The sequence below is a fragment of the Thamnophis elegans genome, chromosome 3, assembly GCF_009769535.1.
Source record: "Thamnophis elegans isolate rThaEle1 chromosome 3, rThaEle1.pri, whole genome shotgun sequence".
Taxonomy (NCBI): Eukaryota; Metazoa; Chordata; class Lepidosauria; order Squamata; family Colubridae; genus Thamnophis; species Thamnophis elegans.
Window position 1 is genome coordinate 151148428 of NC_045543.1, and position 20782 is coordinate 151169209.

Below are 20782 nucleotides of genomic sequence, written 5' to 3' on the forward strand. Positions count from 1 at the left end.
GTGCTAGAGCGCTAGCAGTATAACAATATGCTAAACCTCTTCCTCCTCCTCTTCCTCCCTTCTAGCACTGATGCAATTCCCTAGTTGGGCCATGAAACGTCTGCAAGAAAAACCCCAAGCTCAGAGAGCACCAAAGACCCCCATGGTCCTTCTCCTCCCTTCTAGCACTGATGATGTGACCTAGTTGGGTCATGAAAAGTCTGCAGGAAAACAACCAAGCTCAGAGAGCACCAAAGACTCCACAGTCCCCTTCCTCCTCCTCCTCCTCCTCCTCCTCCTCCTCCTCCTCCTCCTCCTCCTCCTCCTCCTCTGATAAGGAGATGTAGTAGAACGACATAACTCGAGGCTGGAAAGTCCAAGGCCTTTCAATCATGATCCCAGCTCTACCTGGAGATGCAGGTGAGAATTAGCAATATCAATAGCAGTTCGACTTATATACCGCTTCATAGGGCTTCCAGCCCTCTCTAAGTGGTTTACAGAGTCAGCATATCGCCCCCAACAACAATCCGGGTCCTCATTTCACCCACCTCGGAAGGATGGAAGGCTGAGTCAACCTTGAGCCGGTGAGATTAGAACCGCTGAACTGCAGATAACAGTCAGCTGAAGTGGCCTGCAGTGCTGCACCCTGACCACTGCGCCACCTCGGCTCTTGGGAATTGATGTTCCCAAGCTGATGTGATGGGCTATAGACACCACAATCCTTCCAGACAGACTTTTTGCAATTATTTATAGTCCTTAATTTTATGACTAAAATTAGGACCAGAATATCTGTTGCTGAGCCAGTCGTTAAGTGAGTCACATCTGATCTTACAGGGTTTTTTTCCATTACGGTTGTTATTTATTTATTAAGCTTACGCAACACCCATTTTGCCCAAGGGGACTCTGGGTGGCTTACAATCATTCAATAAAAATGCCATATAAAACATGCTCCCTTGCAGCACTGATGATGTTACCTAGTTTGGCAATGAAACGTCTGCAAGAAAACAACCAAGCTCAGAAGGCAGCCGGGAGCCCATTTTATAATACATTAAAATAAGAGGCCACACATTTAAAAGTGGGTTAGAATTAAATTGACCGAGATGGTGGGGAATGGAGTGTTTTATGCAAAGACTTTTCATAAGTCACTTTTTTTTTAGTAACTTTGAACGGTTGTTAAACAAATGCTTACATGTAAACAGCTACCAATCTCCCGCCAAAGGCCCCTGTCATCTTCCAGCGAACCCCAAGCCCCTCACCCCAGATGGTGGGGCCGGGAAGCCGGTGCAGCTACTCCAAACCAAAAGGAAGACCCGGTGTGACAAGGACACAACATCCACACCCCTAAACACCATTTTCGTTTCGTTTTATTGGTCTTGTATGCCGCCCACTCCCGAAGGACTCCGGGCGGCTTACAATAAAACAAGGGAAGGGGATAATACACAAGACAACATATTAAAATATACAACAGTCACAATTTCCGAGGGGCTGGATATTTCGAAAGCCCCCCACCCTGCTGGAGCAGCCAGGACGTGGTGGCTTTGCGGAAAGCCGGGAGGGTAGTGAGGGTCCGGATCTCCACGGGGAGCTCGTTCCAGAGGGCTGGAGCTGCGACAGAGAAGGCTCTCCCCCGGGGAGTCGCCAGCCGACATTGGCTGGCAGATGGGATCCGGAGAAGGCCTAACCTGTGTGATCTAATCGGTCTATGGGAGGTAATTTTGTGCTCTCCGCTTCTGGGTCGGGGGTCTCATGGTGCAGTTTTGGTTCAGTTTTGGTCAACGCATCACAAAAAAGATGTTGAGTCTTTGGATAAAGTGCAGAGAAGGGCAGGTAGGACGATTAAAGGCCTGGAGACTAAAACAGCTGCAGGAATTGGCCAGCCTAGAGAAAAGAAGGACTCGGGGGGGACGTGATAGCAGCCTTCCAGTATTTGAGGGGCTGCCCCAAAGAAGGAGAGGGGGAGGTCAAGCTATTCTCCAAAGCACCGGAAGGCAGGACGAGAAACAACGGATGGAAACTAATCAAGGAGAGAAGCAACCTAGAACTAAGGAGAAACTTCCTAAGGGTGAGGACAGTCAACCAGTGGAACTCCTTGCCACCAGAAGTGGGGGGGGAGTTCCATCACTGGAGGTCTTTAAAAAGAGACTGGGCAGCCACTTGTCTGGAATGGTACAGGGATTCCGGCCTGAGTAGGAGGTTGGACTAGAAGACCTCCAAGGTCCCTTCCAGCTCTATTCTGATTATTATTGTTATATTATTATTATTGTTGAGGAGAAACTTCCTAATAGTGAGAAGAACCAACCAGGGGAATGGCTGACCTCCAGAGGTTCTGGGTGCTCCATCACTGGAAGTTTTTAAGAAGAGATTGAACACCTATTTGTCTGAAATGGAATAAGGTTTCCTGCTTAAGCAGGGGGCTGGACTAGAAGACCTCCAAGGTCCCTTCCAGTTCTATTCTGATCAATTGTTCCAAGCCGCTCACCTTTGGCCAAGAACCTCCCATCGCTGCAGCTGCCTCCCCCCCCCCCCCACAAAAGCAGGAAAGTTGCAGAGACAAATAAACCTGATCAGAGCCAGAAACGTTCCTGGGGGGCGTCTGTTGGGGGCTTGGAGACTGCTAGTAATGCAACTCCCTCTAATTGCTTTTCTGTAATTGGCGGCTGCTAGGCGGAATTAGGTAATAAATGGAATCCAATTCCGTTCCTTCTCCGTATTCATTTGATTCAGGAAAAGTCATCAAGTGGAGGGAAGCGCCCCCCCCCTCTCTTCGGGGTAATGGCTCGTAAACATGGCGGAGGCAGACTTAGGAGCAGGCCAGGAGGGTCTCCCCGGGGATGTCCACCCCAGAGCTGACCTTGATCCCAAGGACTTCTCCCTGTCCTGGAAGGAGGAGCCTCCAAGCCCAGAGGTCATCCCCAGTGAGGAGACCAATGAAGAGATCTGAAGTCTCATATTTTGACTGAAGGAGGAAGTTGGGGCGAACCTCTCAGAACATCTATGGAGGTTCTCAATCATCCAGATCGGGGTTGTCCCAAAGGTGCTTCTCCAAAAGGCAACCGGACTTTCTTGAAAACGTTTCACTTCTCATCCAAGGAGCTTCTTCAGCCAAGCTCATCCATCGTTCTTCACCTTCATCAGAATGAAGAAGCTTCTTGGATGAGAAGTGAAATGTTTTCAAGGGGGGGGAAAACCCTCCAAGGAAGTTCAGGAGCCTTCTGGAAAAGCAGCTTTGGGATAGTCCATCTGTGAGTTCATGGCCAGAAGAAGACCTGGCAAAGACCGCTACCTTAAAGGGGATGGGGCATGGCGAGCAAGGACTGACTATCAGTCCTGAAGGTCTCATATTATCTCCAAGCTGATGGCCACAAAGCTGGGCTGATCCATTAGATCCACCCAGTATAGGCAGGGTTTCCTGGGGTTGGACTAGAAGACCTCCAAGATCCCTTCCAACTCTACTCTACTCCTCTCTTCTTCTTTCCTCATTCCATTCTTCTCTTCTCTCTTCTCTCTTGTTCTATTCTATTCTAAATACCATTCCATTCTTCATCATTCTGTTCTGTTCTGTTCTGTCCCATTCCGTTCCATATTTCTATTCTATTCTATTCGACTTGCCTCGACTCTACGATCCATTCTGGCTGAATGGAAGGATTTATATTCTCTGCAGTCGTCTAAACCCTCCCATCACTTAGAACTGAAGGACCTTCCTGGATGAGAAGCCAAAACTTTTCAGGGAAAAAGAAAGGAAGTCCAGCTGCCTTTTGCAAAAGCACTTCTGGAACTTTCCAGGACCTTCACACCTGCTTCGTGGAGGGATCTCAGGAAAGAAATTCGCCGTAAGAGCTGGACGGGGTCTCATTTAGAGAGGACCATCTAGTGTCCTCCAGGAGCCGAGGAGACGGCCGGAGAGACCTAAATAGAAGCAGGACATTAGAATGGCCCTCCATGCTCTGCCCCCCCCCCACCTGTCCTTTATTCTTGCTGGCTTCCCACCTTTTCAAAGTGGCCCTTTTAGGTTTCTGGCTGTCTTGTAACCCCTGGAAGGGTGACCACCAGCGGTGGGTTCATACCGGTTTGGACCACTTTGGCCGAATAGGTAGTAACTCAGCCGGACATGTGACCGTAACCGGTTCTATCCTGGGCGCCACCATTTTTATTTCCTGTTCTGCACATGCGCAGAACAATCTTCATTGAAAAAAATGTAATTCCCCCCTCCCACTTTTTTTAATGGTCTGCGCATGCCAGTCCCAGAGAGATCCCAGGGATGGGCTGTTTTATTGCAAAAACAGAGGCGTTTTTGCCTTCCCCCAGCCTCCAGAAGCATTGTGCAGACTTCCACAGGGCTGGGAGAAGGGGAAAACGCCTCTGTTTTTGCAAAAAAAAAAACCCAAACCTATCTCTTTTTCTGCCCATGTTTAGCAAAAAGGGGGCTGTTTTTCCCTCCCCCCAATGCCTTGCTGAAGCCCGCAGGGTGTTCCTGGGGGCCGGGGAGGACAAAAACCTTTCTTTCTTACTGAGTAGCTTGCAGAAGCTCCCTTAGTGAGGCTGGAGGCGCCCCCATCCCTGGTCAAAACGTTTTGCCACCGTTTCGGTGAGCTTGGCTTGGCGAGGGGGGGGGTCATGTGACTGAGTGTGCGTGAGTGATGTCATGTTGGCCACGCCCACTCAGTCACATGCCCCCCATCTAGCCACGCCCACCGAATGGGTAGTGGAACACTTTGAAACCCATCCCTGTTTACCACCACCTGCTCGGAGGAGGCACCCGAGTGGGGGGAGAGGGGCCCAGATTTATTGATCCATTTATTGTCAGGGGAAAGAGACCAGGAGGCCAGGATGGGCTTCAAAAGCACGGTGAGTTTAGTCCTTGACGTACAGCCACAACGGAGCTCAAAACTTCTGTTGCTAAGCCAGACAACTGTTAAGTGAGTTTCGCCCCGTTTTCTGACCTTCCTTGCCATCGTTATTAAATGAATCACTGCAGGTATTAAGCAACTCAGTTCGCTTGTGAAGTGAATCTGGCTTCCCTGTGGATTTTTGCTGGTCAGAAGGTCGCAAAGCGGGACCCAGGACACTGCCACCGTCATAAATATGAATCAGTTGCCAAGCACCTGAATCTTAATCACGTGATCGTATGGGATGCTAGGGAGTGGTGCGGTGGCCCAGGGGTAGAGTTCGTTCCTAAGTAGAGGCAGATCTTTCTCTCTCCAGGCACAGTGAGAATGTATCCGCCGAACAAAACTCCGCATTGGCGACAGGAAAGGCATCTGGCCAGTAAAACCCTCAACTCCATTCAGTTGTCCAGACTCCACCCTGCGATTATAGGGGACGCTAATTTCTGGTCCGTAAATATGCGCCGTCGTTTCTTGATCCTCTTTTTTGGCCTCCAACAGCCTCTGTTGTTCAGGGAAAGGCCCCTTTGCAGAACTTGTCCACTGAATTTGGCAGAAATTCTAAAGGCTCCGGGGAATCTGCTTTGGAAAAGGGGCCCTCCGGGGTTCTGAAGCCCAACACAGGGTCAGTTTTTAAGATCCACTTGGTTCCTAGCCGGCTTTCCTACATACAAAACCTTCTTGGTGGCTTCATAAATACAGCAGCGGAAAATGTGAACTATAAAAGATACGCCATAAAAAGAACCGGCTATATATAAAACCTAGGAATAAAAAATAATACGGCGAGATGCAAGGCAGACGTAAAGTTAAACTTAATTCGGCTAACAGTTAATTACTGTTATTTTTATTTATTTCACCAGGCTTCTGAACCACACCGGTTGCAAATAACCCTCAGCTACACAGAGCCCAACCTTGGTAAGTGGAGTTAATAAAAACCAGAGAGAATATCAACCGCGTGACAACCGATGTGGGAGGTTTTTTTCCCCTCTCATTGCCCAAATATCAAAAGAATAGGGGGTGAGCAGGAGGGGGGAGGGGCTCGAATCATCATGGAGGTGACACCACCCCCCCCCGGGAGAGAAAAGGGTCACCCAAGAATCATGGATGACACATGGAGTTACTTCCGAGTAGTTCCCATTATTGCTTTTTGCTTGTAGACAGAATCTTGCCTGATTAAAGCAAAGATCTGCATCCCTACAGGTTTTCCTTGAGTTACGACCACAACTGAGCCCAAAATTGACAGTTGTTAAGTGATTTTTTTGCCTCATTTTACTACCTTTCTTGCCGCCGTTGTCCAGTGAATCACTGCAGTTGTTAAGTGAGTAACAGGGTTGTTAAGCGAACTTGGCTCCCCCAATGATTTTGCTTGTCGGAAGTTCGGAAAAAATGCGATCACGTGACCCTGGGACACTACAACCGTCATAAATATGAGTCAGTTGCCAAACATCCCAATTTTGATCACGTGACTACTGGAGGACTGCAAGTATGAAAAACGGCCGTAAGTCACTTTTTTCCTGTGTTGTTGCTTACTTCGAAGGGTCACAAAAAGAAGGGTTGTAAGTCGAAGACTACCGGTATAGTTATACTCCGGGAACTATTGAGGAGGAGCTGCCTTCACTCTCTTTCTCTCACACAAGCCAAGCTTCTCTTTGCCCTCGGGTAAGCAGCCCCTCCCTTCCCAGGAATCCAGACAACATTCCACCACACTGCCCTACTGCACGCAGCAGCCACCGAGGCCGAGAACCGGGCCATCCTTCTTTGCACAATCCCTGCCGGAGGGGACTTACGGGCAAGCCTCAGAAAGTTCCTGGTCCCATGTTGCAACTCAATGGGCTCCATTTCCCTTTACTCAACATGGTTCTCCAGCCCTCGACGCTTCTGCCTCTGAAACAAACCAGCATTCAGGTCCATCAATGCTAGGTGAAAGACGGCCCAACGGAGACAATGGTGTCCAACCTGTGACTTCACCATCTTCCGCAGTTCAGTCAGGATTATTGGCAGACGAGGCAGGGCCCATGGTTCCCTTCCATCTAGGTCTAGGTCAGGTGTGTCAAACTCAAGGCCCTGGGGGGGGGGCACGGATCCAGCCTGCGGGGTGCTTAGATCTGGCCCACGGAGCTGCCCCGGAAACAGCGAAGGACTGTCCCGCAGTGCCTCTCTCACTGAAATCAGAGCTCTGTTTTTGCTGGCCCAGAGTTGCAGGAGGCCGTCGCAGCTGAAAACGGAGCTCGCGCGGGCTGTGCGTGACCTTCCCAAGCTCCGTTTCCACTGGGAGAGGGCTGCAGGAGGCGGTCCCAATCGAAAATGGAGCTCCGGAACCCATTTTTGCTGGCTGAGTGCTCAGGACACCACAGGTGCCCCCGACATGAGGGACATTGAGCTGGTCACGCCCCTCCCTGGCCAAGCCCCCCCCAGCCCCCCCCATCCCCCCAAGGTCAAACACTGATGCGTCCCTCAATGAAATCGAGTTTGACACCCCTGGTCCAGGTGGCCTCCTGGACTTCAGCTATAAGGAGGACGACAATTTTCACTGGTTTATTTTGACTTACTTGGGACTTCAAGAGCCACAAATCTCTTTTTCTTTTAACAAGCACACCCTCAAGAGTTCCCAGGTGTGCCCATCAGCCCCAGCCGAAGGGTGTGTGTGTGTGTGCCACACAAACGACAAAAGGACGTTGGACCTGAATCTCATAAAATCCCAACTACAGACAGAACCAGGGGTGAAATTCATTTTTTTTTACTACCAGTTCTGTGGGCGTGGCTTGGTGGGCGTGGCAGGGGGAAGGATATTGCGAAATCCCCATTCCCTCCCCATTCTGGGGCCAGCCACAGGTGGCATTTGTCAAACTATTCAACATTTCCGCTACTGGTTCTCCAGAACCTGTCAGAACCTGCTGAATTTCACCCTGTACTCAACTAAGCTCTGGGGTCCCAGGCATTTGTGAACAGATTGTGGGGGGGCTTTCCTTCTAAAAACTGGATGGATCCCCAACACAGGAAGCCTTGATCCAGAAATCTTTGGGTGAGGATAGTCGTAGTGGAAGAGTGATTTATGCACCGCAAAGGAAGGAAGAGCAAGATAATGAAGGCACATCTGTAGCTTGGCTAAATTTAGATTTGCTAGATTTACTAAATGCACCAAATTTAATTCCCGTGGCTGTAAATATTTATTTATGTTCATAAGGTAGACACCCGGAGAGAAAGAGGTCTGGCAAACAGTTAATTCGTTTGCTTTGGAAATTGGATTTCAGCGTCTTCTGAAAGTCCGGCCAAGAATCACCCCAGGATCTCGGCTGTCTCCATGTGTGTCTCCTGCTGCTACAGTTGAACCCCAGGCCACCCCAGGGCCACCCTTGGTGGGCATTAGAAGACCTTTGGAAACGGGGTCCAGGTTTCTAGCTTTCTATTCTTTCCACCTGGGTGTCTCTTTCTAGAAAGAGAAACAGTGTGGACTAGGGTGTTTTTTCTTTGAGTTCTGCCTGCTGGATGAGCTACAAGCAAGTCTTCAGTGGTTCTCTGCTATCCAAGATGACCCTCGTGAGTGGAAGGGCACCTCATTGGTCACTCAAGAATTTTGGGCAGGGAGATCCGAACAACAGAATAACAAAAGTTGGAAGGGACCTTGGAGTCCAACCCCCTATTCAAACAGGGGACCCTATTTCAATTAAAGAAAAACGGTTGTCCAATCTCTTTTTCAAAACTTCCAGTGATGGAGCACCCACAACCTCTGGAGGCAAGTTGTTCCACTGATTAATTGCCAGAATAGGGAATTGGAAGGGACCATGGAGGGTGTCTAGTCCATCCTCCATGCTCAGGTGGAAGATCATATACCATTTTAGACCAATGGCCATCCAATCTCTTGAATGTTTTCAGGGATGAAGCTCCCACAACCTCCGAAGGCAACTTCTGTTCCATGGGTTGATTGCTCTCCCTGTCAGGAAATTCCTCCTTATTTCCAGGTTGAATATCTCCTTGGTCAGTTTCCATCCATTATGCCTTCTCTGGCCTTCGGGGGCTTTGGAGAATAGCTTGACTTCTTCTTCTTTGGGGCAACCCCTGAGATATTGGAAGGCTGCTCTCCTGTCTCCCCTGGTCCTTCTCTTCCCTAGACCAGCCAGGCCCAGTTCCTGCAACCGTCCATCATATCTTTTACCCTCCAGTCCCCTCATCTTCCTGGCTGCTCTTCTCTGCTCTCTTTCTAAAGTCTCAGCATCTTTTTTGTATCTTGGTGTCCAAAGGTAGAGAAACTGGGATGGAGGAGAGGCCTTTCCAGAGCCCTGGGAAGGAAGGGTGAGGCCTGAGGGAGGGTCAATGCACCAGCCGTGCCCAGGGAAAGCAACATCCCAGCACACAGTAGAATCACCTGAGGGATTCCGACACACAGCCCCCCCCCCCCCCCCGCTGCCTTAAATCCAGAGCATCTCCTCCTGGCCTCGTCCTGTTGCGACCCCCTTGGATCCCTGCCTGGCCCTATTCTTTCCCTGCAAGTCCCAGTGGATGAAACGGGGATCCCTTCCCAAAGGCCCCCCGTGGCTTGGCGTTAAGCCGGATTAGCCTCTGCTGAGCTGCAAAGCCTCCAAGTGTCACAGACACACACACACACACACAAACACTGTTCACACATATCACATTTTGCTGGTTGCCCCTCTTCAAGAGGAGAACTTTCACACTCAGCTCTGCGCAAGATGCCAGATCTGTCTCGGTTTTGGGGTGGTGGGAGTCAACCATCCTCCCCTCCACTCTACCACTGGCCGGTAATATTATTTGTCAGACGTGAGTGATTGTGCCATCCATCCTCCTGTCTGTCCATCCTTCCCTCCGTCCATCTGTCCATACCTCCTTCCTTCCATCCCTCCCTCCTTCTGTCCATCATTCCATCCCTCCCTCCCTCCTTCTGTTCATCCATCCATCTATCCCTCCCTCCCTCCCTCCCTCCCTCCCTGGAACAAATTTCTCCTCAGTTCTAAGTTGCTTCTCTCCTTGATTACTTTCCACCCATTGTTTCTTGTCCTGCCTTCTGGTGCTTGGAGAATAGTTTGACTGCCTCTTCTTTGTGGCAGCCCCTGAGATAGTTGGAAGACTGCTGTCATGTCTCCCCTAGCCCTTCTTTTCATTAAACCAGACATTCCCAGTTCCTGCAACCGTTCTTCATATGTTTCAGCCTCCAGTCCCCTAATCCCCTTTGTGGCTCTTCTCTGCACTCTTTCTAGAGTCTCCACATCTTTTCTACATCGTGGTGGCCAAAACTGGATGCAGGATTCAAAGTGTGGCCTCACCAAGGCCTTGTAAAATCTCACTGACACTTGACGTGAGGTTGATGTTCTGTGCCTCTGTTGATGCAGCCTAGGATTGCATTGGCTTTTTGGGCAGCTGCTGCACACAGCTGGCTCCAATTTAAGGGACTGCCTGCTAGGACTCCCCCTGATGGAGCCCCCCCCCAATCCCTGGGAGGCAATTATTCCATTGGTGAATTCTTCTTTCATCTTGAGAAGGAGAACCTCCCGTCTCTTGTGCAGGCTTCCCCACAGAATGCCCGGGCACGAACTCTCTGGCACCACCAGGGTTGCCGGCTCTTCAGTCCAAAACTCTTTTGAAATCTAAAGGGCTGGCATGCTGCAGTCGACCGGAAGACCCTCCCTGTTCTCTCTCTTCCCAAGAATCCCCCAGGAGCACCCCAAGACCTTCCAAAGGCCAGATAGTCTGCAGTCGAGGCTTCGCTTCCCGTGCCCAGAAACCAGGTGGAGTCCTGCTGGTTCTTCGCACCTGCCTTTTGGGGTCTCTCCGCACTCAGCACGGGGGGCAATTTGGGTGAGTGCCCACCACGGGCTCCCCACAGGCTCCAAAGGAGTCCCTCACCCCTCAAAGTAGCGTTTCTCCATGTTGGTGACTTTTAGATGGCTGGCTGGGGGGTTCTGGGAGTTGAAGTCCGCACATCTTAAGAGTTGTGGTGCCAAGGTGGAGAAGCTCAGGACCCTCCTGGCACTTCTGTGGCAAGTGAGGCCAGCCAAGAGCATCTCTCTGCCTCTGCTACGGTGGATGTGCTAGCTTCATGGTAAGGGAACTCCTTCCTTCCTTCCTTCCTTCCTTCCACATTCCAATCCCTTTCCCTCCCTTCCATCCTATCTTCCTTTCTTTCCTTTTCCTTTATTTCTTTTTCTCTCCTTCCTTTTTTTCTCTTTCTTTCTTTTTCTTCTTTCTTTCTCCTTCCTTTCCATTCTTCCCTCCCTCTTTTCTTTCTTTCTTTCTTTCCTTCCTTCCTTCCTTCCTCATTCCAATCCCATTCCCTCCCTCCCTTCCATCCTATCTTCCTTTCTTTCCTTTTCCTTTCTTTTTCTCTCCTTCCTTTTTTCTCTTTCACTTTCTTTCTTTTTCTTCTTTCTTTTTCCTTCCTTTCCATTCTTCCCTCCCTCTTTTCTTTCTCTTTCTTTCTTTCTTTTTTCCAAAGAACCACAACCGGTGCCAGATCCAGAGGTTACACCCACCCCATGCCAGTCTGTATACCGATCCCTTGCTATGAAAGGGGGCCGCTATCTTCCAGCCGGGAGCCAAGTAGCAGCCCCTGAAACGCCCACCTGGGGGGCTGCTCTGCCCTTTTCCAAAGCCTCCTCTGAAACCAGCATCCTGACCCTCTTGGCTGCCACCCAACCCATAATGCATCGCCCAACAGGAGTCCTTCTCTCCCCCCTCCCCATTTCCCCTCCTGCAAAATTGAGTTCAGAGGCGACCCCCTTTTCCCCCCCTGCAATTCCTTCTTTCCCTTCTGAGCGTTGGCAAACCTCACCCACGCAGGCCGTGAAGAAGAATCCTCGGGGACTGGCACGTCATCCAGGGAGGAAGGTGTGGGGGGGGGGGGCTAAGAAGGGAAGCTGGGGATGATGGGAAATGTAGTGCCCCGCTCTCAGGAAGAATGTTCCCTTCCTCTCCTCTGGGAAGGGAGCTTTCCTGCCCTCGTTCTGATGGGGTCCTATTTTTTATTTGCATTTTGTTTTCATTTTCCAGCAGGGTCCCGTGTTTTTCATCCCCCCCCCCCCATCGTTTCTGGCAGGCTGGGCAACCGTTTCAGCCGACCACAGCTGCCCACTTTGCCCGGGGCCGGGAGAAGCAGCGGGAAAGGCTGAAGTATATTTATGTCTCGTGCAGACAGGATCACTTGCTCTATTAAGCACGGTTTAAATCATCCCTGTGCCCCCCACCCCCCCACCCCCCCCCACCCCAGGGCCTTGGGGTAGGCATCAGCCATTAAACACCCCATTAGCTCGCATTTACAAATCTGCAAAAGGCTGGAGCTGCCCATTTGACGGCCGCCACGGGGAGGAGGGGAGACAGGAACACAGCCGCCTCCATCTCAGCCCCCAGGGGCTCTTGGGCACTAATCACACACACAGACAGACACACACACACAGCTGGAGCTCTCCCTCCACCGAAGAGGAAGGGGCGAGCTCACTCCCTCACAGCCACAGTTCACTGGAAACTCTGCCCTACACCCCAAAGTCCATCTAAATCAGGGCTCCCCAAACCTGGTAACTCTGCGACTCGTGGGCTTTAATTCCCAGAATTCTTCAGCCTGAAGATTTGTGGTCTTTTGACTCCCAGAATTCCTCAATCAGCCATGCTGGTTGAGGAATTCCAGGAGCCGAAGCCCACAAGTCATAAAGACTAAAGACAAGGTGACCAAGACTGGAACAAACTGTATATCTTGTGATTGGACAGAAGGATAGATAATGCACTAAGTAGGCTAATGGTTAATGGTTGAGACTAGCTGTATATAATGTGAATGTATGGTCACTTCGACTTTGCGGCACTGCATTGTTTTAAATGTAGAAATAATAAAAATATATTGAAAAGTCAAGTCTAAAGACTGAGGAATTCTGGGAGTCGAAGTCCACAAGTCATAAAGTTGCCAAGGTTGGAAAGTCTTGATCCAACTATCTTCGGCATTGTCTGATATTCCATAATGGAGTTCAGGGCTCTTGGTGTCCTTTCAACAGGGTTATTTCCCCACAATCATGTCACCAGGCTAAGTACCTTCTTCAATTCATAAGGAAAGACTTCTTTAAAAACAGTAATAATAATAATAATTTATGCATAGCATTACTATCAAATCCAAATGCTAGAGAACCCCTTAAGGGTTGGTCTCCCAACACATCATCTGTCAGAGACGATGTATTGCAGAGGAGCAAGAGACAACTCAGCTCGAATAGTTTGTGTGAGAGAAAGAGGGTGAAGGCGGCCCCTTCCTTATAGTTCCCAGAGTATATGCCTTGTGGAGCTGTTAGCATGCTTTAGTCGGGCAAGATTCTGTCTATGGGTGAGGAACAATAAAGAAATTTGCTAGGGAGAATCACAATGTTTTTCTTGGTTTCAGAAGCTTCCTTCCTTCCTCCCTCCCTCCCTCCTCCAGATTTCCAGAAGGCAGAGCCTGCATTCCAGAGGAGCAAAAGACAATTCAACTCAGATAATTTATGTCAGAGAAAGAGGGTGAAGACGGTTCCTTCTTAATAGTTGCCAGAGTGAATCTTTAAGGATGCAAGGGGACTGTTTTAGCCTCACAAAATTCTGTCTGTAGGCGAGGAACAATAAAGGAATCTGCTTAGCAGAACCTCAACGTGCCTTTCTTGGTTTTGGGAGCCTGACAGGGATGGAGAAATTTGTGTGGGAGAAAGTGGCTGAGGACGGCTCCTCCCTAACAGTCCCCAGAGGTATTGCCTTATGGGGGTGTTTGCATGCTTCAGTCTGGCAAGATTCTGTCTGTAGGCGAGGAAGGTTAAAGGAATCTGCTTAGAGGAACCTCAACGTGCCTTTCTTACTTTTGGGAGCCTGACAGGGAAGGATAAATCTAGAAGAAGAAGGAACACGGTCCCCAGGAGCCCAACCATTTATCCCAGACTCTTCCTAGGGGGAACATGAATGGAAGCCACTGCGGTATTCATGAGTTAGTTGACCCCTGCTTAGCCCGCCAGATCAAAGAGAGTTTAGATCCACCTTCTGCTGACCTTCTCGCTCCTGGCTGGAGCCCCTCCACCCACAGACAGATTGGCATGGAATGAAACGTTAGCAGTGGTGAGAAAGACCCTCGAAGCCTCCCCCTCCTCCTTTTTTCTGCTCCGGGCCACAAATCCAGCCGAGCCCCTCCATTAGAGCAAGAGACGGTTTGTCAGATCTCCGACGAGAGAGAGAGAGACACACACACACACAAGACTAATTTCCCAACGTTAATTTGGCTCGGCATATTAGAAGGCCTTAATTTTGTCCCTCCGGATCCCTTTATGACGGCTGTTTCCTTCTAGGCACCGCGTAACGGTAATTGCCATTGTTAGAGGAGTTGTGTGTGCTGTGAAACCAAGAGGAACAGGGAAGATTGGGCTTGACATGATGGAAGGCGAGCGGGGGGGGGGGGGGACGCCAGCAGAGGTTGCCGACCAGCAGGAGGGAAAAAATTGCGAGGGAGAAAAACTGGTGTCCACCTGATTGTTTTTTAAATGTGAAAACAAAGCTGGCGAGCCCTGGAAACTCCCAAGAACACCTGAAAGTGCTCAGAGAAAGGAGGGAGGGCTGTGAACTCACTCTGAAGGCCCAGGGATGTCCTCACTCACCCAGGTCACAATTGCCACCAAGCAGTGTTTCTCAACCTTGGCGACTTTAAGTCCTGTGGACTTAAACTCCCAGAATTCCCCAGCCAGCTGTGCTGGCTGGGGAATTCTGGGAGTTGAAGTCCACAGGACTTAAAGCTGCCAAGGTTGAGAAACACTGCTCCAAGGAGACCTGATGAAGCCGCTTAGAGAGGAAGCAAAACATTTTCAAAGGGGGGAAAAAACCCCCGAGAAAGTCCAGTTACCTTTTGGAAAAAGCACCTTTGGGATATGACTTCCCGCGAAAGCAGGGCAGTTGGCATGACCAGTGGCCCTTGGGTTTATGGCCCCAGTTGGGAACAGAATGTCTGATAAGTGAGTTGTGCTCAACTGTGCTTCGTTTTTTTTGGCATGGTTGATTAGCCATGTCACTTTTTTCAAGGTTTCCATAACTTTGAATGGTTACTTACGAAATTGTTGTAATGACTACCTATAGTCAAAGCACCTGATGGAGAAAGAAGAGAAGAAAGGCAGCAGCAGGCAGGGAAAAGAAAAGAAAGAAGAAAGAAAGAAAGAAAGAAAGAAGAAAGAAAGAAATAAAGAAAGAGGGCAGGAGGGCGGGAGGAAGAAGGAAGGAGAGAATGGGAGAGAGAGAGAAGGAAAAGAAAAAAGAAAGAGAAAGAATAAAAGAAAGAGACGAGAAAGAGAGAGGAAAAAAAGTAAAAGGAGAAAGGAAGGGAAGAGAGAATAAGAGAAAGAGAGAAAGGAGAAGAAAAAAGAGAAAGAGAAGAAAACGAAAAGGAAGGAAGGAAAGGAGAAATAGGGAAAGAGAGAAAGAGAAAGAAAAAAGAGAATAGAGAAAGGAAAGGGAAGGAAGGAAGGAGAGAATAGGAGAAGAGAGAAAAGGAAAGAAAAAAGAGAAATAGAGAAGAAAGGAAAGGGAAGGGAGGGAGGGAGGGAGGGATGAAGGAAGGAAGGAAGGAAGGAATTCTGGGAGTTGAAGTTCACAGGTCTTACAGCTGCCAAGGTTGGACATCTCTGCTCTAAGGAGAACGTCCAGATTTCCACCCTTTCCAGCTTGGTGCTGAAGCCTATGGGTCCCTCTTGCTGTGGTGGCCTGAAGACCAAGGTCCATGCTTCTCTCTTGCACCCCCCTCCTCTCCACAACATCTTAAACTCCAGGCCACAGGCCACCCAGAACCTGTCTCCAGAAGTTGTGGGTGCTCCAACCCTGGAAGTTTTGAAGAAAAGCCTGGACAGCCATTTATCCGGAATGGTCTAGGATCTCCTGCTCGAACAGGGGGTTGGACTAGAGGACCTCCAAGGTCCCTTCCAACTCTTGTTCTTCTCTGCTAGCTAAAGTGGCCCATCAGGAAAGAACAATCCAACATTCCTACAGCAAGGCGGCATCTTCATAGCCCAAATGAAATATGAAATATTCAAAACCTTTTAAGTTCTCTCCAAGGAGCATCTAAGAAACATACAAAGCCTCGGTCCCTTGTTGAGAGAAACGTCCAATAAATAAATCACGAACCAGCCATAACTAAAACTTACTTTAGGCTGAAACCTGCTCCCCCACCTAATAATAATAGCAATAATAATAATTCATTCTCCAGTTCGAATCCCCTAAACACAGCCTTTCCACCACAACTGTCTGAAACGTTATTCCCTCCCTTCCCCTCGCCCCATTTAAAAACAACCAGATTTGAAGAAAGATTTGAGCTGACTTCAGATGGGAGTTTGACAATCCAACATCAAAAAGGGGGGAGAGCAACATCAAATCATGTTCAGAAGAGGCTGCAAAAGGATCCTCTTGAGAACTTGGGATGAGTCAGCCGGCTCACGAGATCCACCGCCAGCAATTCCACCCACAGCACCCACTGAGCTCATCCCCTGGACTGGATAATGACATGGCCGGGGTGAGTCAACAGCCGATGCCACTCGTGACATCACTTCACCCTCATCCCAGAGATGAGCAAAAACAGATTGGCTTCACCCGAGGAAAAACAAGGTATCGGATATGCCCGCTTTCCCAGTGCCAACTCCAAAATTTATGCTTGGCAGCCTCCGCCAGCACGAAAAAGCCATCCAGAATCCCCCCAGGAACAGGGAATAATATTAAATTCTGTCAAGTCCTGGCAACGACGTATCTACTCAACTGGTCTTTTTCAAAAAATAAGGGTATACAATTCCCATCCTTTGCAGCCCAGCTGGAAAAGACGGTGAGAAGGATAGAAAACCTGGAAATGCTTTGTGTAAGCAAGGCCAATTCTGCTCTTTCTGTCTCGCTGAAAAGCCACACGGGCAGAGAAAGATTTAAACAGTTAAATGCTGGCTTCAGAGGACCGGAGGAGGCATCGTAGGCTGGCAGAAACCTCTCCAACCTCGGTGCGCATAGAGGCATTCAACGTCAACTCAACACTCATAGAGTTCCCCTTGGCTGCTCTTGACACTCATCACTCTGGCAGCCCCCCCCCGGCCTGCGAGGTCTTGCCAGTCGCAGCTCCCCCGTCAAGGAACAGCCAGAGGGTGCCCAAAAGAAGGTCCAGAGGCGCACAGACTTGAAAATAACCAAAATCGTAGACAAAAGAGCACCACCAGGTAGCATCTGAACACTCACCGCTTGGATGTCTTCAATCGCAGGGCCTGGGTGAAGAGGCGCATCCAATTCTTCTCAGCTTCTCCACGCTCTGCGTCTTCTGGGTCCTTCTCCTTGAAAACTGGGGCTACCTGTCAAGAGAAATGCATCGGTCACCCCAGATGAAGCCTTCCCAGAGAGGATACCATAGTTGGAAGGGGCCTTAGAGATCTTCTAGTCCAACCCATTGCCCTAGCAGAAGACCGTATAACATTTCAGCCAAATGGCTGTCCAATCTCTTCTTGGAAGCCTCCAGTGATGGAGCCACCCACAACTTCTGGAAGGAAGCCATTCCACAGGTTAATTGTCTTCACTGTCTGGAAGTTTCTCCTTAGTTCTAAGTTGCTTCTCTCCTTGATTGGTTTCCATTCGTTGCTTTTTCTCCTGCCTTCAAGTGCTTTGGAGAATAGGTGGAACCCCCCCCCCCTCTTCTTTGTGGCAGCCCCTCAAATATAATGCCTCCCCCAACCCTTCTTTTCACCAGACTAAACATATCCAATTCCTGCAACCGTTCTTCACATGTTTTAGCCTCCAGTCCCCTAATCCTCTTTGTGGCTCTTCTCTGCACCCTTTCCAGAGTCTCCACATCCTTTTTACATCATAGGGACCAAAACTGGATGCGGGATTCCAAGTGTGGCTTTACTAAGGCTTTATAAAGCGATACTAAGACTTCATGCGATCTTGATTCTATCCCTCTGTTAATGCAGCCTGGGATTGCATTGGCTCTTCTGGCAGCTGCCAAAATTAATATATGTCTTTTCGCGACTCTCTTTCCATACTTAGTGGTTCCTGTTATTCTGCGTAATGCCTAGGTAAAGTTTACAATGCCTAGGGAAATATCTATAACATATTAAAATAACACAGACGTTTCCTATTTCGCCTAAAGAAAGGCCAGGCATCCTATGGATTTCCTAGGCATTGGAGACAGTGGCAGCTTTTCACTAAACTGGGAGGGTTTTTACATGGAAAGGTTTAGGGGAAAGCAGGAATGGCTTTTCTCCCTTCTTCCTCTGCCAGAGGTTGAGACGCTTTGCCTGAGCTCCATTTCCTTCCCACAATAACCCTGTCAGGTTATTGTGGCTGAGCTTCAAAAACCAGATTTACAGCCAGGATTCTAGAGAGGTTTTTCCACCCAAAAGGAGAATTGTGGAAGCCAACAGGCCTTCACAGCTTCTAGGCTTTCCACGCGCTTGTTTTCGGCCTTAAAAAGGATTTAGTGGAGCTACAAAGAGGAGGAAACCAATTGCCTACGTTGAACGGATGTTCGAAGTTACAACTGCTCCGAAACAAATGTGGCATGTTCAGTCCTCTCACTTATGACCGTTCCGACGGTCATCTGATCAACATTCAGGCGCATGGCAACCAGCATGCATTGACCACGAATCCCAGGGTCGCCACTTGCGACACGTGAAAACAAGGAGACCAGCTGGATTCACTTAACAACTCTGCGACATCACTTACAACGCCAGGGATTCGTTTAACAACGGTGGCAAAAAAAGTTGTAAAATTGGGATCAACTCACAACAATGGTCTCGCTTAGCAACAGAGATTCTGTTCCCAAACATGGTTGTAAGTCGAGGATTATCTGTACCCAATGCATACAGAGAGAGAGCTGGGCTTATGACCACAATCGAGCCCAAAATCTCCATTGCTAAGCAAGAGTGTTCTTCTGCTCCGTTTTATGACCTTTCTTAATACAGTTGTTAAGTGAGTAGCCGCAGTTGCTAAGTTAAGAACATGGTTGTTAAGTGAATCCGGCTCCCCTATTGACTGTGCTTGTCGGAAGGTCGTTAAAGGGGACCATGTGACCCTTGGGACACCGCGACGGTCGTAAGTATGAGTCAGTTGCCAAGCTGCTGAATTCTGATCACGTAACCCTGGGGATGCTGCAAAGGTCGTAAGTGTGAAAAACAGTCATAGGTCACTTTTCTCCATGCTGGTGTAATGTTGAACGGTCAGTAAACGAACCGTTGTAAGTTGAAGACTACCTGTACTTTTTTGCCATTCCTGCCCAGCCTGCCAGTCTCTGTTATGGTTTCCATGACAACCGCCCTGCAGGGAGTCCTCAACTTACAACAGTTCACTTAGTGACCATTTGCAGTCACAACAGCACTGGGAAGAGAGACTTACGCCCATTTTCACACTTACGACCGTTGCAGCATCCCTCCCGGGTCACGTGATCCAAATTTGGATGCTTGCCAACCGATTTGTACTTGTGATGGTTGACAATGTCCCGGGGTGATCATCTGACCAGCAAAGTCAACCAGATTCATTTAACAACCGTGTCCCTGGCTTAACAACTGCAGTGATTCACTTAACAACTGTGGCAAGAAAGGACGTAAAGGAACAAAAAAGTCACATAATAACTGCCTCACTCAGGAACAGAAACCTTGGGCCCAACGGTGGTCGTAAGTCGAGGACTCCTGTACCTGTAGAAACGTTCTCCGTAGTAGTAACGACGGGGCTACCGACTGATCAACCGCAGCAAATCACTGAACGACTCTGGGAAGACGGTTGGAAGATGGAGCCAATCCCCCTTAACAAACGTCTCGCTTAGCAACCTAAATCCTGGGCCCCTTCGTGATCATAAGTCGAGGACTGCCCGTCCTTTGGTCTTTCTAAACCCCCAGTCCGTCCTTGCAGCAGGCAAACTATCAAATGAACAATGCAAATCCTCTGGGTTGGCAGAGCCTGACGCTACGTTTCTTTCGGGGGGGGGCGCCTGTAAATCCCCGTCCCCAGCCAGCTCCCCTCTGAAGCCTCCCCCCTCCCTTTCCATCAAACACAGGAAATGACCAAGCCCCCCCCCCCCACCCCGGGGCACCCGCCTGTCACAGGCATGAATAATTCGCTAAATAGTTCTCTTATTTGCATCCCTATCTTTCTCCTGCCATGCGCTCCTCTGTTTGATCCAGCCACCGAATTTCGACTCTTGCTTCGTTCCCTTCCAAATATTCCATAATTCATGCTTGTTCTCCTTATCAGGCCCCCTTCCCCCCCCCTCTAAATCAGCGACCTTATTTTCCCACTTTCAGACGTCTCTCGGGGGCCTGTCAAGGACCAATAATCCACACCCCTCCAATCCAGTTTCTGACAGCCAGGAGAAGGAATCGGGGGAATCGGTTTTGCCGTCAGAAGTTGTGGCAGCTCCATCACGCCAAGAAGAGACTGGACAGTCATTTCTCCAGAATAGTCTCCTGCTTGAGCAGGGGGGGTGGACTAGAAGACCTCCAAGGTCCCTCCCAACTCTTATTATTCTGTTAATTACCCAGAGGAACAGCTTCCTCTCCAGAGGTTGTGGCTGCTCCATCACTGGAGGTTTTCAAGAAGAGACGCCTGTGGCACTCCAGAAAGCCGAAAATCAGCTGGCCGGCACGCGCATGTGTGCTGGGGTTGACGGCTCGTGTGCTAGCAGATACGGCTTCGTGTGCCGCCTGTGGCACGCGTGCCCTGGGTTTGCCATCATGGTTATAGGATCTCCTTCTTAAGCAGGGGTTGGACTAGAAATCCTCTGGGTTTCCTTCCAACTCAGTTATTCTTTATTCTGAGATCCAAAGTCAAAGCCAGGAGGAATTTCCTGGTTGTGAGAGATGGTTGAAGAGTAATTTGGGGTTCCACCAGCCAGGAGGGTGCAGGAAGAAAGAAAATAAAAACGGAATCCAGACATACTGTGAGGAAGGAGGATCATTTTATTCCCGAGAACAAAGAGTTTT

The 20782-nt window shown here is 49.4% G+C and overlaps 1 protein-coding gene across 1 annotated transcript in view; it reads right to left on the reverse strand.

Annotated features, from left to right (window-relative positions):
- Window positions 1–20782, reverse strand: part of CNTFR (ciliary neurotrophic factor receptor) — a 323080-nt gene that overhangs the window by 227354 nt on the left and 74944 nt on the right. The window contains exon 2 of the mRNA XM_032212452.1: window positions 17052–17161. The gene's annotated coding sequence lies outside the window, so the exon portion shown is untranslated. The remainder of the gene's footprint in view (window positions 1–17051; window positions 17162–20782) is intronic.